Source organism: Diorhabda sublineata, chromosome 7, assembly GCF_026230105.1.
Source record: "Diorhabda sublineata isolate icDioSubl1.1 chromosome 7, icDioSubl1.1, whole genome shotgun sequence".
NCBI classification, from domain to species: Eukaryota; Metazoa; Arthropoda; class Insecta; order Coleoptera; family Chrysomelidae; genus Diorhabda; species Diorhabda sublineata.
Genome location: NC_079480.1, coordinates 26872999 through 26887329, shown reverse-complemented (window position 1 = coordinate 26887329; position 14331 = coordinate 26872999). Strand labels below are relative to the sequence as shown.

Below are 14331 nucleotides of genomic sequence, written 5' to 3'. Positions count from 1 at the left end.
AGATGGGGTATATCCAACTGATACATCCTCATATTTGGCATTAAATAAGGTAATTATACACTTTCACGGTCACCTGGTTATTTGGCTCTAGAAAATCGAAAAATGGATGGATTTTAATGATCTTGGTCTCAAAATGTTCCATTTTACGGCGGATTTATAAAAAAAAATAGTAGAAATAGTTGGAATGGAAATTTATCATAGTTTTACTGTTTTAAATCGTAAAAAAAAACGGTTTTGCAAAATAATCATTTACAAAAAATTATGGTAATTATACACTTTCGCGGTCATCTGGTTTTTTGGCTCTAGAAAATCGAGAAATGGATGGATTTTAACGATCTTGGTCTCAAAATGTTCCATTTTACGGCGGATTTATAAAAAAAATTAGTAGAAATAGCTGGAATGGAAATTTCTCATAGTTTTACTGTTTTAAATCGTAAAAGAAAACGGTTTTGCAAAATAATCCTTTACAAAAAATGATCTCATTATCAGATAAAGTTCTTATATTTTTTTGTATTCTACATAAATTAATAAACAATTTAAAAGAAATCCAAAAAGAATGATTTTTTCAGTTCTTATAGCTTAAAATGAAATCGATGAAAAACAATCAATTTTCGTGAATAGTTTCGTACTATATTCTTCAATGTTAATGGTTTTTGGACCATTAAAAATCGAAAAATAGATAAATTTTATAATTTTGGTCTCAAAATGTTCCATTTTACGACGAATTTATGAAAAACACGGGGGTAGTGGCTGAATTTGCGGTTTTTAATAGTTTTAAACCTTAAATAGTAGAAAAACTTTTTTTTTCAAAATATTCATTTTTTATGTAAATTGCGAAAAAAAATATACGAACTTGATTCCACGACGTCAGAAACAGTTACGAAGGATTATATGTAGAAAGTCATTTTTTTGCATTTAAAGTCATGAAACTGTAAAAAATATTTATTTTTTTTAATTTTCGTATTTTTTTTTATAAATCTGCCGTAAAATGGAACATTTTAAGACCAAGATCATTAAAATCCATCCATTTTTCGATTTTCTAGAGCCAACCTAACCTAACCTAACCAAAAAACCAGGTGACCGCGAAAGTGCATAATTACCATAATTTTTTGTAAAGGATTATTTTGCAAAACCGTTTTCTTTTACGATTTAAAACAGTAAAACTATGAGAAATTTTCATTCCAGCTATTTCTACTAATTTTTTTTATAAATCCGCCCTAAAATGGAACATTTTGAGACCAAGATCATTAAAATCCATCCATTTCTCGATTTTCTAGAGCCAAAAAACCAGATGACCGTGAAAGTGTATAATTACCTTAAATAATTCATTTCAGGTTAGGATTGGACTTGAAGTTTTGAGGATAAATGAAAATGAGCCGTGGAAAGTACACTTTCCAATTATATATACTATAGTTTGACATATTGTTGAGGTTTACCTGTGATCAACCGTAATCTGGCACTGAACAAGACTACTTTATGATAAAATGGTAAACGTTCGGTACAAAAGCATGTGCAGAAGACAAAATATTCACATAAACTGGAACCCACCCATTGAAAACTTTATTTACTATATCCTACTATTAACACTGCCGTTTGCTGCTAGATTCCAGCACTAATAAGGTCAGGAGCTCATCTACCCCATTTTACTCCGGTACCCCAGCTTGCTCCATTTTGCCTTACGAGTACAGATCAGGAACTACCGCAGACAAGAAATTACCATACTGTCCAAAAGTCAAATAGATATTAGCAACTCCTATGCTGATCCAAGTTGATTTGGGAATGCCTTGACAAGATAAATAAGCTGGTAAGAAAAATTTGTTATCCTTCAATAGGTTTCGGGACACACCAGAGTGAATAGAAATGAAATAGCAGTCAGAGATGGTGAAATATGGGCGAATAAACGCTTTGCAGGACGTGAAATCTTCTGTAAAATCGGCTACAGGTTAATAGAGACAAACTATAAAAGGAGTCAGATATGAAAAATTAGTTACTGGGTCAATCTACTGGATTTAAGACTGGCACAGATACTTTTGAAAGATCTAGTAAATGTTACAACTTAAAAAAGAATCATTTATAAATATTAACAGGAGTGTTGTCGGGGTGTAGCTCCCTCAGTGGACAGTTGAAGACGCTAGGTTAACTTAATTTTCTTTCTTTATTACATGTTTAATACAATACATATCATTATAATTTCGAAAAAAAGTATTCCCTTGTGGATATATCAGGAAGCGTTAATCTTGAAGTCACAATCACCTGTATTTTCAAATTATTCACTTCTTGTGGTGTGGTCTACTGGTTAGGCAACCAGCATTACAAAGTACAATTTTTCTTATACTTAGGTTATACAAATATGGCAATATTAAGTATAATAAATTTTATTTATGGCCTATTGAATTGAATAGTGAGAAGTTTTGATGTAAATCAAGTTCCAGATACAATAATGCAATCAAAATATGTAAATAAAAAAATCCACATCTGTAATGTCCTGGCATCTATCTTGTGTTATATTAATTATTGTATTTTTTGCGCAGACACCGTGGTAGAAACAAAGAATACAGATTTTCATGTACCTTGAATTTACAGTACTGGTCTTGACTACAAGAGAGCAGTGGCAGTACAATTTACATTTAATGTGGGTGTCCATGCAGGGTGCCCAGCTTAGGGATTTTCCCCCGAAATTATGGGGAAAAAATTTGGGTTGGAATGTTTTTTTGGGATTTTTATAACTTCAAATTTCGATGTATAATATCATTGTAAATAATAAGTTATGTAAGATAATTCGACTGAAATGTTACAAATTAAGATTCGATCCACACTGCACCGGAATGGTCATTCAGGCACAACATTTAAACCATCCGCAAAAATGTTGAAATGATTCAGTCTCCGCCCTGAAGCCGGTCCTGCCTAGAAGCAGTGGAATTCTAAAATTCGCCAAAGCGTCTCTGACATCTGACTTTTTATCAGTTTGATGTTAGTTTTTATTATGTCAGGCGGTTTATTTACATTGTTTCTTTATATTAAATTTCTAGGAAGGTCTATTTATTTGTTTTGTTTCTTTATTTTCTAGAACCTATATAATTCTTTGAGGAGTTTCTGTAACGCAATTTAGTTTAGTTTATAATAAATAGTCGTATTGAACAGAGCGAATTATCAAAGTAATCGAAGAACTTTAATAAATTATTTAAGTAGTTAATTATTGTTAGTGATAAGTGAATTATTATAAGTTAGTGTAGTGTATTGTGTTTAATTAAATTAAGAAAGTAAGAGACAGTGTTCATTAATTCACCCCCCAAATGGAAATCCTATAAATAAATAAGAAAAATATTACAATATGTATGATTTGAAAAAATCAGAATCTGAAGAAAATGATTTGCACTTTCCGATAATTTATAAATGAAGAATTTAAAAAAATGAATGAAATTATTAATTAATTGTTTGAAATTTATTATTTGTTTAATGATATTTTATTATTTTTAATGTTATGTACTTAAAAAATATTTAATTTTTTATTTTATAAATAATAAAATTTCTTACGGCGAATCCCTAGTAATTATGGGGATTTGGGAACACTGAGATCATGTACAAACTATTAACTATCGACCAAGTTGATATTTCAATATACAGTAGTCAAGGGCATGCAGATTGTTTACAATAAGATGCAGTTATAAAATAAAATAATGCAAGGCTTACGTGGCCGACATCCATTGCTTCAATGTTTCTTGCCAAATGCCAAAAATAACTTGATACTTGTAGTAATTTGTCAAATTGATAATTTTTTCAATATAGTTTCAGTAATCATTGGGTGCATGGAAGACATGAGACACTACTGTTAATTTGCCAGTATGAACCTACTTAGAAGTGATTGCAATTCTAGAAAATAATTCACAAATATAAAAGAAATGTTAGAAAATCTATAGTCGAAGAGCTGGTAGACAAATTTAAGTTTGTTCTTGAGCAACACAAAACTTTGAATAAGTAAAGTAAATGTTGCCTCAAGAAAGTACTGAAATTTGACTACCAGCTCATGCCTGTATAAACAACCCACTTTAGATACTTATCGAAGATAGGTTGAAACTTATTCTTTCGGCTGTACGTCGGTTGTAAAATTCGTATTCCCAAGTGTCCTCTGGGGGCCAAGTCTGTACTGTGAAGAAGGTGTGATACTGATACAGTATTCTATCGAAACTTGTGCGATAGAGTGTGTTTTCTTTTTATTTCCACCTTACAGCTTATATCATATTCCAATAAGCAATCTCACATTTTCTTTCTTCGATTCTATACTAAATATTCAACAATTATAATCTTATGAACACAGAAGTTATCTCCGGTTATGAAAATAGTATTTATTTTGTAATTATTCATTTCTTCCATTATTTGATATAGATGGCGTTCTGATTGACAGCTATAGCCACGTTTTGTTGTTTTACAGTGCACTGAATCGGGGTAAAAATTTTTCATAGAAATGTGCATAAAAGGAATTTTTTTTTGATATCTTTCTCAAAATGTTACAAATAAAACATCTTTTATTGATAACTCATAGCATTTAGTTATAGCTTTGTGAATGAATAGCTTAGTCTTATCAAAATATATCAATTCTACAGATTGACTAGAGGCCAATTACCACATGTCAAAAGAACGTAGCTTGACCGAACATAGACGATCTCTGTCGGAACAACACAAACGGATTTGTTTAATAAATAATTATTTTGTTTTAATTGTTAAATCAATGGTATCTGTGTATTGTAACAAATAAAAAAAGTAAATAAATGAAGTATTATTGCTTTACAAAACTATGATCTGCAAAACAACATGTAAATATCTATAGTTGTTAAAGTATTGATAGAAAAGCTGATATTCATAATTAATGATCTAAAAAGTAAAGTATTCATCGTAATTTCTGTAGATTTCAACAATTCTTATTAGATAGATTGTTTATATAGATAATAAACAGAAAATAAATGTTTTTTTTGTTTAATACTTTTATTTTGGCGCGTATTTTCAAACAAATGCCATGTAAATGCCGTCTACGCATAATCAAACTTCTTGGCAAGCCTTGCTCACAAATTTGACATCAACCATTTTACGTTTGCTTTGATGACGAAGTCGTGAAGTGGGAACGTGATTCAGAAGAATTGTTTGTTTAATCAAAAGGTAGGTGCCAAATATTAATTATATTATTAATTTTTAAGATTAGGATGATCAACATAATAATCAAACAGACCTTACCGCGGGTCGTGGGTGTTTTTGGGGTAGGGAGCTTCGTCGCCGTGATGTAGAATTTTGTGGAAGGGGTGCCCATAGTGTATTCTGGTAGGATATATTCATCCCCACATTCTTCGAAAAACCACCACCACTTCCCTCCACTACATATAACGTTCGGCGTCATCATTTTAGATATAAATTCGCATCTTCCAGGCTTTAGGTAATTTGATTTCAGTTTAGATCAAGGTCATTCACCTAATAAACCTTTCTCGGGAGTGTCTTGTACAACAACTTTGATTAAAAACAATATCTCGCATATTCCCTTCATCACACTGTTTGTTATAAAACCCCCTTATGTCGTAGTACTTTCATATTAATCTTCCAAACTGTTTCTAATTCAATAATTAAATGACCTAGATTTAATTTTTAACCTATTTAAAGGCACTAGTGGAACCTATAAGAATATTTATTATATGATAAAATTATCCTTATTTGTTTTGTTAGGTATTGCTTAAAGAAATTTTATATATTTTCATATGCAATAAGCAGTAATTGTTAATAGTAGTTCTGGTAAATTATATTCATTATAACTTTACATTTCTTCACAGAAATTACGTTAAGTTACATTTCGAAACTTCACTAGTATTACTATTAATTTTCTAATGTTTTTTGTGTCAATATATGATGCTTGTATTATAAATTTCATATTTATTTGTGGGCGTCTTTTCATACTGGTTTCCTATCGTCAGTAATGATTCACAGATTCATAATATTTGTTCTAAAAAAAACAATTTGTTATGTAATTGAGAATATAACGTCGCTGTCACATCCAACCGGCATATCTGTAAAATGCGTTTTTTTCACCAGAGCACTAAAGTGTTCGCACGTAATATTTTCTATTTAACGTCCGTTTGATGCCACCTTATGCATGAATAAAATTTAGACGAATACTGCTTATTGACTTAGTAAATAGTGTCAAATGAATCGGAAATTGCTTAAATTTAGTAAATATGCAAATATGTCAGTATGACTTTAAAATCAGTGGAATATTTTTTTTCTTTTGTGACACAGTGGCTTTTTTGGAACCTACTTCCTTTCCTGGTAACATTATTATTATCCTAGTGAAAACTAACTTCAGGATATCCTGCATCAGAACAGGATTCACGCTCCCACTGCTCCGTTTTTTCCTTTTCTGCGTCTCATCTCAGGCATGTGATCCTTAAAATGTTTTGAAGTACTTAAAAGTTACCGTCGTCTTTAATTACTTTAAACATTCGAATGTCCAAGATGGCTGAAATTACTTGGGAGTCCTTAAGATCTTTTTATGTCAAAAAACGATTCAACTCATGAACCTGGTAAGCCTGCTTGCCACATTTCTTTACCGTTTTCATGTCCATATGGCGTATTGTTAAATATAAAAGTCCACTTCAGAGTACTGTTTCTTATTTTTCATTAGTTAGGTTAGGTTAGGTGTGGCCTATTACCAAAAATTAGTGTGTAATCCATGTTATATTTTTCAATGTTGTAACAGCATATTTGTACATTGCCAGCTCAGTTATTTTTTTTGTTGACCACAACAATTATCTCTGTAAAAAACAACGTCTATTGGACAGTCAACTTTGTCTTTTAAATATTGTAGATAATTCAACTCACAGCTCCCGATCTCAATCACGCCTCATTTTTCCTATGTCTCATGTGTAACAGTATACCCTTCAGTTCAATAATTATTAAATAGTTAATGGTTAGCTTTGAAATATAGTACAGTAGAACCTCTATAAGATAAAGACCAAGGGAATTTCTTTTATTTCTTATTTCTTAGACCTTTTGATATGTTTATGTTTCTAAATGTTCTTAATTTTTTAAAAAATTATAAAAGAAATTTTAAATCAGAAGAGACCTAAAATCAAAAACATTTAGAAGCACAAGACCAAGGAAATTTGGTTATTGGTTTATATTTTTACTTACATATATTCGATTATGAGCTTTGTTTAGGACTAATAAAGACTTTATTTTACATTTAAAGACTTATTTATTGTTTATTTTGTTCTACATAAAAATGAAGAAGAGAAAATGTCATCTTCTGTATTACTGCATTGCTCTACAAAAGTTCGTAAATTGCTTACAGCTTTCCTTGTTTCGCTGATAGATATAATCTTAGGTATAGGTAGGTGGGAAATAGCTCGATTTCGTCAGCGTTAAAAACATCATTGGGGTAGAATCCATTCAATAAATTCTCCAATTGACTTTTCCATTCTGTACAAATTTCTTTGCTTGTACTTTCACCGCAAACTTTTTTGAAGGCCAGATCATGTCGTTTCTTAAAATTTTCCAACCAACCGTTGCTAGCTTTAAAATTATAGTTTTGCAGCGACTTAATGTGGGTCCCCTAACACTAATGTTCTTATTTTTACACTGTTTTAACCAGCAATTCTTCGTCTTTTATATAGAGAAGATTTTCTCTCGATTCTTGCTTCTTCCATAATTTAGCTTCGTTTTTTAATATAATGGATAATGTAGTAGGTAGACGTTTCCCCCTGCGGACATGACAGCACTGTCACTAGGTCATACGGTTGAATATGTGGCTTTCTTGTCATTCTCCTTTTCAAGTCCTTTTCTGGGATATGATTTTCATGATCTGTACTTGCAGTAGTTGATTCCTGCAAGGTTTGACTCTTTTCTTCCTTTTAGATAATCTCTGTGAAGCTCGGCGATAGATTTGTCACCATCGATATACTCCCGAGAATTTTGAGATTTGCAGTAATGACTAGGAATTCTTGGATTTTTTTTCTATGTAATTCTTTGCACTCTGAATTTGAGTTTTTTATCTAACTGGTTACCCTTCCCATGCTTGCTTCTCATGTCCAATCTTAACACACTTGTGGTTTTGTCCATTTTGTCAAAGCTTGTGCTAATAGTTCTGTCCTATAGGTCAAAAGTGTTTTGAGTCTCTTTCCCTTTTACTATTCAAGGTAATCCTCTGATACTTGGAAACAACTTCCAAATTTTTTCAGTGCACTTGAGTTTACAGTTGTAGTTATTTTCCTTTTTCTTGTTTTCTATTATTTTTATAATAAATGTAACGGATTTCGATTTTAATTAACATCTTGCTTTATTCTCCGTGTCAAAGTTTAACCGGAAACCGACATTTTTCTAAATATGCCAGTTTGTTTTAGTTGTGCGTGCTAAAAACGCATTAATGTTAAGTACAAACTGAATTATCTGCCAATAATAGATAATTCAGTTTCACTTAATTGATGGACGTCTTTTCTCCTTCAAGGATTTAAAGCCACTGTCGTTTTGCGCAAAAGATTAGGGATGGCGATCTGGAATCGATTAATCGAAGACTCAATTCCTCGGAACAAATAAATCGATTTTTTAAATCGATTCAGTGGATAGATATTTCACCCTTGAAAATTCACATTAGATTTCTTCCGTTTTGGTAGAAAAATTGAACATTATTTATCACAAGCAATTGTGCACCTTAAGTATAATCCTATACGTGGGATCATATGTTTTTTGTGATCGTCTTTTTTCAATTGCCGGCAACATGGCAAGTATGCGTATAGCCCCAACTAGGGCTCTTGAGGTCTTACTAAACTTTCCACCCCTGGATCTTGTGATACAATTCGAAGCCATGAGGACAACATACAGGCTGAACATCCACAAAGAACTGCGGGCTGGATGGTCATGCAAAAATCTGGACACAGGCATCAGGTGAATGCCCAATCATTTTGGTGGGCAGCAACCAAATGACGCCTTCGACCGCTGATAATAAGGGTTTGCAGACACACATAACTGATCGTGACCAGGGGAATGGTGATTCCAAGCCCGCTATATTGAATAATGAAGCCACCTGTTACTCAGACGGTTCTAGGAGAAATGGCTCAGCCGGTGCAGGTTTCTGCGTGGGACACCCCAAAATAAGCGAATCTTTTTCGAATCGACGCCACAGAAACGCAGTAATTTCGATCTGCACAGACAGCAGAGCTGCCATACAAGTTGTAACGGCTGTAAAGGTGAGCTTTAGGCTAGTGCTGGAGTGTAAGGGAGTCCTTCAATATCTGGTAAGTGATGGCTACAAGATCCAGATCGTTTGGGTGTTCGGTCACTCGGGCAAAAAAGGAAATGACTAAGAGGATTTACTCGCCAGACTGGAATCGGCGAACCCACTAATGGGCCCAGAACCCATCCTTGGTGTGGCCAAAAGCGCTGTCATCCCGTCTCTCAACAGCCTTCTCGCAAGGCGGGCTCGGCAAAGATGGATGAAGACGCCTGGCAAGAGACAAGCGAAGGTCTCTAACCTAACCAAACAAGTGCTCAAGCTAAATAGGCGCGAAATCAGACTAGTGACCGGACACTGCCATCTAAGACGTCACCTTCAAACCATGGGCATCACGAATGATTCGGAGTGCTGCTGGTGCATCGAGGAGGATGAAACTGCAGACTATGTTATTTGTGAGCGCACTGCACATCAAAGGGTTCAAGCCAAAGTGTCTGATCGGCTCCTCAAAGGACATTGGACTTTGGTAACGTGAAGTGGGGCACGACGGGCCTATCTGTGCTCAACGGCTTCACGGCCGCCCACACCTACGAACTATGAACTGTGAACATCGCAAGTGATAAGGGGAACTGCTTGGATCCCAGTAGACTTAATAGACTGCTGTTTTTAAAAAGTTTTTATAGTTAGCATTGGGAGCTATAAACTATATTATCTATTTACAACTTAATGTAACAAATACATTTAGAGAATAAATGTCTTTGTTATTCGAATTCCATAACTAAAAAATCCCTTATTTTACTGATAAGAGATCCCAGAGATTGCTTATTATGATATTTTTCTTGTTTTTCATAAAATAGATTTATATTTACATTGTCTTTTAGAAATCGATCTTTTAGACTTCGATTTTTTTATAAATTGATTCATCAGGTTATGATTCGAATCGATTTAAAAATCCATCTTTTTGGGAAATAATCACTAATCCTGCAATAGATCTGTCTTCTGATAAACAAAATGGCTATTTTCACGTGAATGCATAGAGGTCCAACGTCATTTAACGGATTTTTATTTAACTAAACGATATGCAGGTTCGACATAAAAATAGACGGGAAAAAAAGAAATTTTAATTTTATTCATCAATGCAGTCTCCTTCAAGAGCAATACAATGATTCCAATGCTTTTGTCTCAAAATAGACTTAATTTCTTACCGGCGAGCCAAACAATGCTCAGAATTATCAACATGTTGTTTTTGATCGACTGTGAGTAAACGCGGCACCCACTTTGAAAAAAGCTTTCTCATGGTCAAATGTCTATGCGTAATTGTGAACACACTGTCTCCTGATATTTTCACGGCCTTTTTCACGCACTTTTTTGGTGTTTTCTGGAGGGAATTGGACGATCAGAATGTTGACCATCATCGGTATTTGTAGGACCACGTTAAATTCCGCAAACCAATAACAAATAGTTTTTTTCGATGGAGCAGAGTTTGGTTAACACTTTTGAAGCCATTGCTGAGCTTTCATCAAGAAGCAATGAAAATAACAAAAAGTAGCCTCACTTCAATGACTGTCACTTTTTTCTTACTAATCGAAATGTCATGAAATTTTACACTTAGTCCTTTCAAAGTTGGTACTTCATAAACGTCATAAGGATTTGACAATTGCATCGCCATCTGTGTGTCAGTCACACTACTTATTGTGTGATATAAAAATAGACGGGAAAAAAGAGATTTTTTTAGACCAAAACAGTAATAATATTGGAAAAAATTGATTCTCATTTTTTTAAGTTATGACAATCGAATTATCTTTGATTCCTTAATATGTGGTAAAATTTATAACCTAAGTTTTTGCTATATAATACGATGTAGTTTGATCACATATGATACAGGAAGGACACGTCGTGAACAAAATTTACTTTTGTAAATTTTTAAAAACCTCTCGTCCAAAAATAATTACTCAAGGTAACATTGTAAAGAGAATTAAACGCCCTTGAAAATAAGTTTCTCTGCTAGTTTCTTATCTGTAAGAATTGTTATTCGATGGGTATAAGGATCTCATATTTTTTTATTAAATTTTATTGTCATTTATTCCGTCTCTTGAAGCATTATTCGTGACGGAGCATTCCACTATAACAGTAATCATAAAACATTTACAACTTTAACAAGGCAAGGTGAAAGTATCGAAAAGTAGGTAACTGTGCTAACATCCCCACGACACGTCGATTTCTCTCTTCTCGATTACCTCCTTTTTCTACTTCATCGTCTTTGGCTACCCGGACAAAGAACCACAGTTAATACATATTACATATATATTAATAGTACCGGATCCGCTCAATGGTAACAGTTTTATAGATAAACAAAAAAAATTTGGTATTTCATTAAAGCAGTTTATCCCAAGCTTTTTTTGCTAATGTGCACTCTTATTTCCATTTCTGGATCATCTCTTTATTTACCCAATACTAAAAAAAACTTATAACGAACAAAATATTTACATGTTAATGTCTCCTACACGCCACAATGACATTTTTTTGAAAAACGATAAAAAAATCCCTAACTAGAAACTCAACGTAGGTTTAGAAGAGGAGGAAGCACATGAATGTCGATGAATTAAAGTAAAGAAACAAAAATAGATAGCATACAGGTGAGACAGAGAATTCTTTGAATGAATTGAGAAATCGTTGGTTTAAGTGTGGAAAACTAAATGGAGATTGTGTAAAACTAGTGACAATTCGCAAAAGTACGTAGGGTTGTATGGATACAAAATACAAGTGCAGAGCAGACACCGGGGAAATGAAGAAGAGAGAGTGAAGGAGAAAGAAAAGACAAAGTCTCATGAAGAAGAAACTAATTAATTTTTTCATTCAAAAATCACCTTATTATCAAATCACCCTCGTAAATCAAACAGTTTAGAATATGATATAACCATTAACCAGATAACATCGTACAACCCACATATAATATTTCGATTGAAACGTTGATATAGAAAATTTAGTGGACGAAAAAGAGGAAAGAAAGTTGGAAGAAAAGTATTTTCATTTTGTTTTATTTAATATACCCTACAGAAGTCATTTAGCTACTTTATATATTTTATTAATATGCTCTAAAGGCCTTGTAGGCCTAGGTCGAGAATGGCAATACTACATACTTTTATGTATTACATATCAAACTCCTCTATTTTGCATTTTTCACGCAATATTTCTCCATTCCTTCCTGTTCACAGCTTTTTCTCTCCATTATTATTTTTTGGGTCTTCCATTACACAGTCATACCATCTCTTCCTATCTCTTTTTCCCTATTGGTCTTCTTTGTAGTACTAATTTTGGCATCCGTTCTCTATGTAGTCTCTCAACATGTCCCAACCATCTCACTCACTGTCCCTTAATAAACGAGCTTATTGTAGCTTCTCCATAAAGTTCCTCCATTTCTTTATTAATTCTTCTTCGCCAGCCCTCTTCTGTATGTACTCCTCCGTAGATTCCTCTTAATATCTTCCTTCACTATCCAACATGGCTTCATCTGCCTATTTTAATATCCATGTCTCACATGCATATGTTGTCGTTTTATGCATTCTTATTTTTGTTTTCTTGATCTAATACTTCCTTTAGTTAATCTGGCTTTCAGTTCTAATTCTTCTACTTCCTTATCTTCTATTACTACTAGATACACAACGTAGAAAACTCTTTCGAAATTGTACTCTTTGTATCTGGTTGTCATAAAGGATAAGTAATCTTCTGTTTATCTCTGTGTATCTCCCATCATCATATATTTTGTTTTCTCTTGATTTATTTCTAGACCAAAATTTTTGGTTTCCTCTTCGTACTTTGCTACTGCTTTTTTTAAGTGCTTTTTGGATTTTGCTCAAAGAACGCAAATTAATTAAAACATTCAACTAGAAAATAACGAAATTATCTAAGAGTTATTTTTGACAAAGATGGGACAGATACAGAAATTGAATTTGGAATAAACCTAGCAAAATAATAGTTTAATTACTAAATGGAATATTGTGGAATACCGAAATAGGAAAACAATGAAAACCGAGGATCTACAATGAATGATTAGGAGCGTAGAAGAACAATTGAAAAAAAAGTGTAAACCAATGAAATGGTCGCCTTAAGAAGAACAAATAAAAAGTCAATGTTAGATCAGGTCAGAAACGACACAATAGAAGAGAAAATGAACCTGAAAGAATATAGAACATATTGAGGAAAAGCTGTTGATTTGATATGGATACGTTCAGAGAATGGGAGAAGAAAAATTGTAAAAAAATAGGATAATAAGAAGAAAGGAAAACAAGGATTAACATAGATGTCTGGAATAACGAAATCAATGAATGTACGAAATCGGAACGATAGGACAGGAGAGAGGTTCAATTAGACATCAAACAATGTCGTAGGACGTTTTGAACCCTAATATATTGGAATATATTAAAATTTTGTTTATTTATCTTTGAAATTTAGTTTTCTTTCCTCCTAAAATTTTGTTATATCATTTTTCTTCGAGTCATAAATTGTTGTTATAACATATTACCATACCATTTAGCGCGCAGAGCTTGGCAAAATGTGTAGTCCAGTCTTTATATACTTCTATAAAAGTAGATGAATCGACAAAGCTAAATTTTTTGTATTATGAGGGGACCAAGGAAAACTTAACATGGAGTTGTCGACCAAAATTTCCTTGTGGATTTTTCGCCATCAGTCATATCTTCACAAATCTCATCTTCACAGTATTTAATTTATCTGTAATCATAAGGTTCGTTCCAACTACGAGTTCAAACAGGGTAGTTATCATTATACCAACGATTGCTTTGTGTTTTAACCGGTATAGTTTGTGAACTCTTTTCGAGACGGTCTTTTCGATACTTGGCTGAGAGCTGATAGAAATATCATCATTTAGACGTTTCCGATAACCGTTCCAAGTACAATCCAGATTAGCATGTTGGAACAAACCTATAGAAACATATCGGTTAGTACCTCTCTGTACCCGATGAATTTTGTTTTCAAACATTTTAACCAATTAAATAAATAGGTAACGATTCTAATACAAATTGAGCCTCATTCATGAAGAACCCTTACATGGTTGCATAATTAATTTAATTTAAAGGTAATTATCTAAAAATCATCCCCCAAACATTATC

General features: G+C 32.9%; 2 protein-coding genes across 2 annotated transcripts in view; one reads left to right on the top strand and one right to left on the bottom strand.

Moving 5' to 3' along the window:
* Nucleotides 1-5250, bottom strand: part of LOC130446619 (glucose dehydrogenase [FAD, quinone]-like) — a 35420-nt gene extending 30170 nt beyond the window's left edge. The window contains exon 1 of the mRNA XM_056782986.1: nt 5227-5250. The gene's annotated coding sequence lies outside the window, so the exon portion shown is untranslated. The remainder of the gene's footprint in view (nt 1-5226) is intronic.
* LOC130446621 (transcription factor Sp3-like) overlaps nt 5028-14331 on the top strand; it is a 39660-nt gene continuing 30356 nt past the window's right edge. Inside the window, exon 1 of the mRNA XM_056782987.1 lies at nt 5028-5151. The gene's annotated coding sequence lies outside the window, so the exon portion shown is untranslated. The remainder of the gene's footprint in view (nt 5152-14331) is intronic.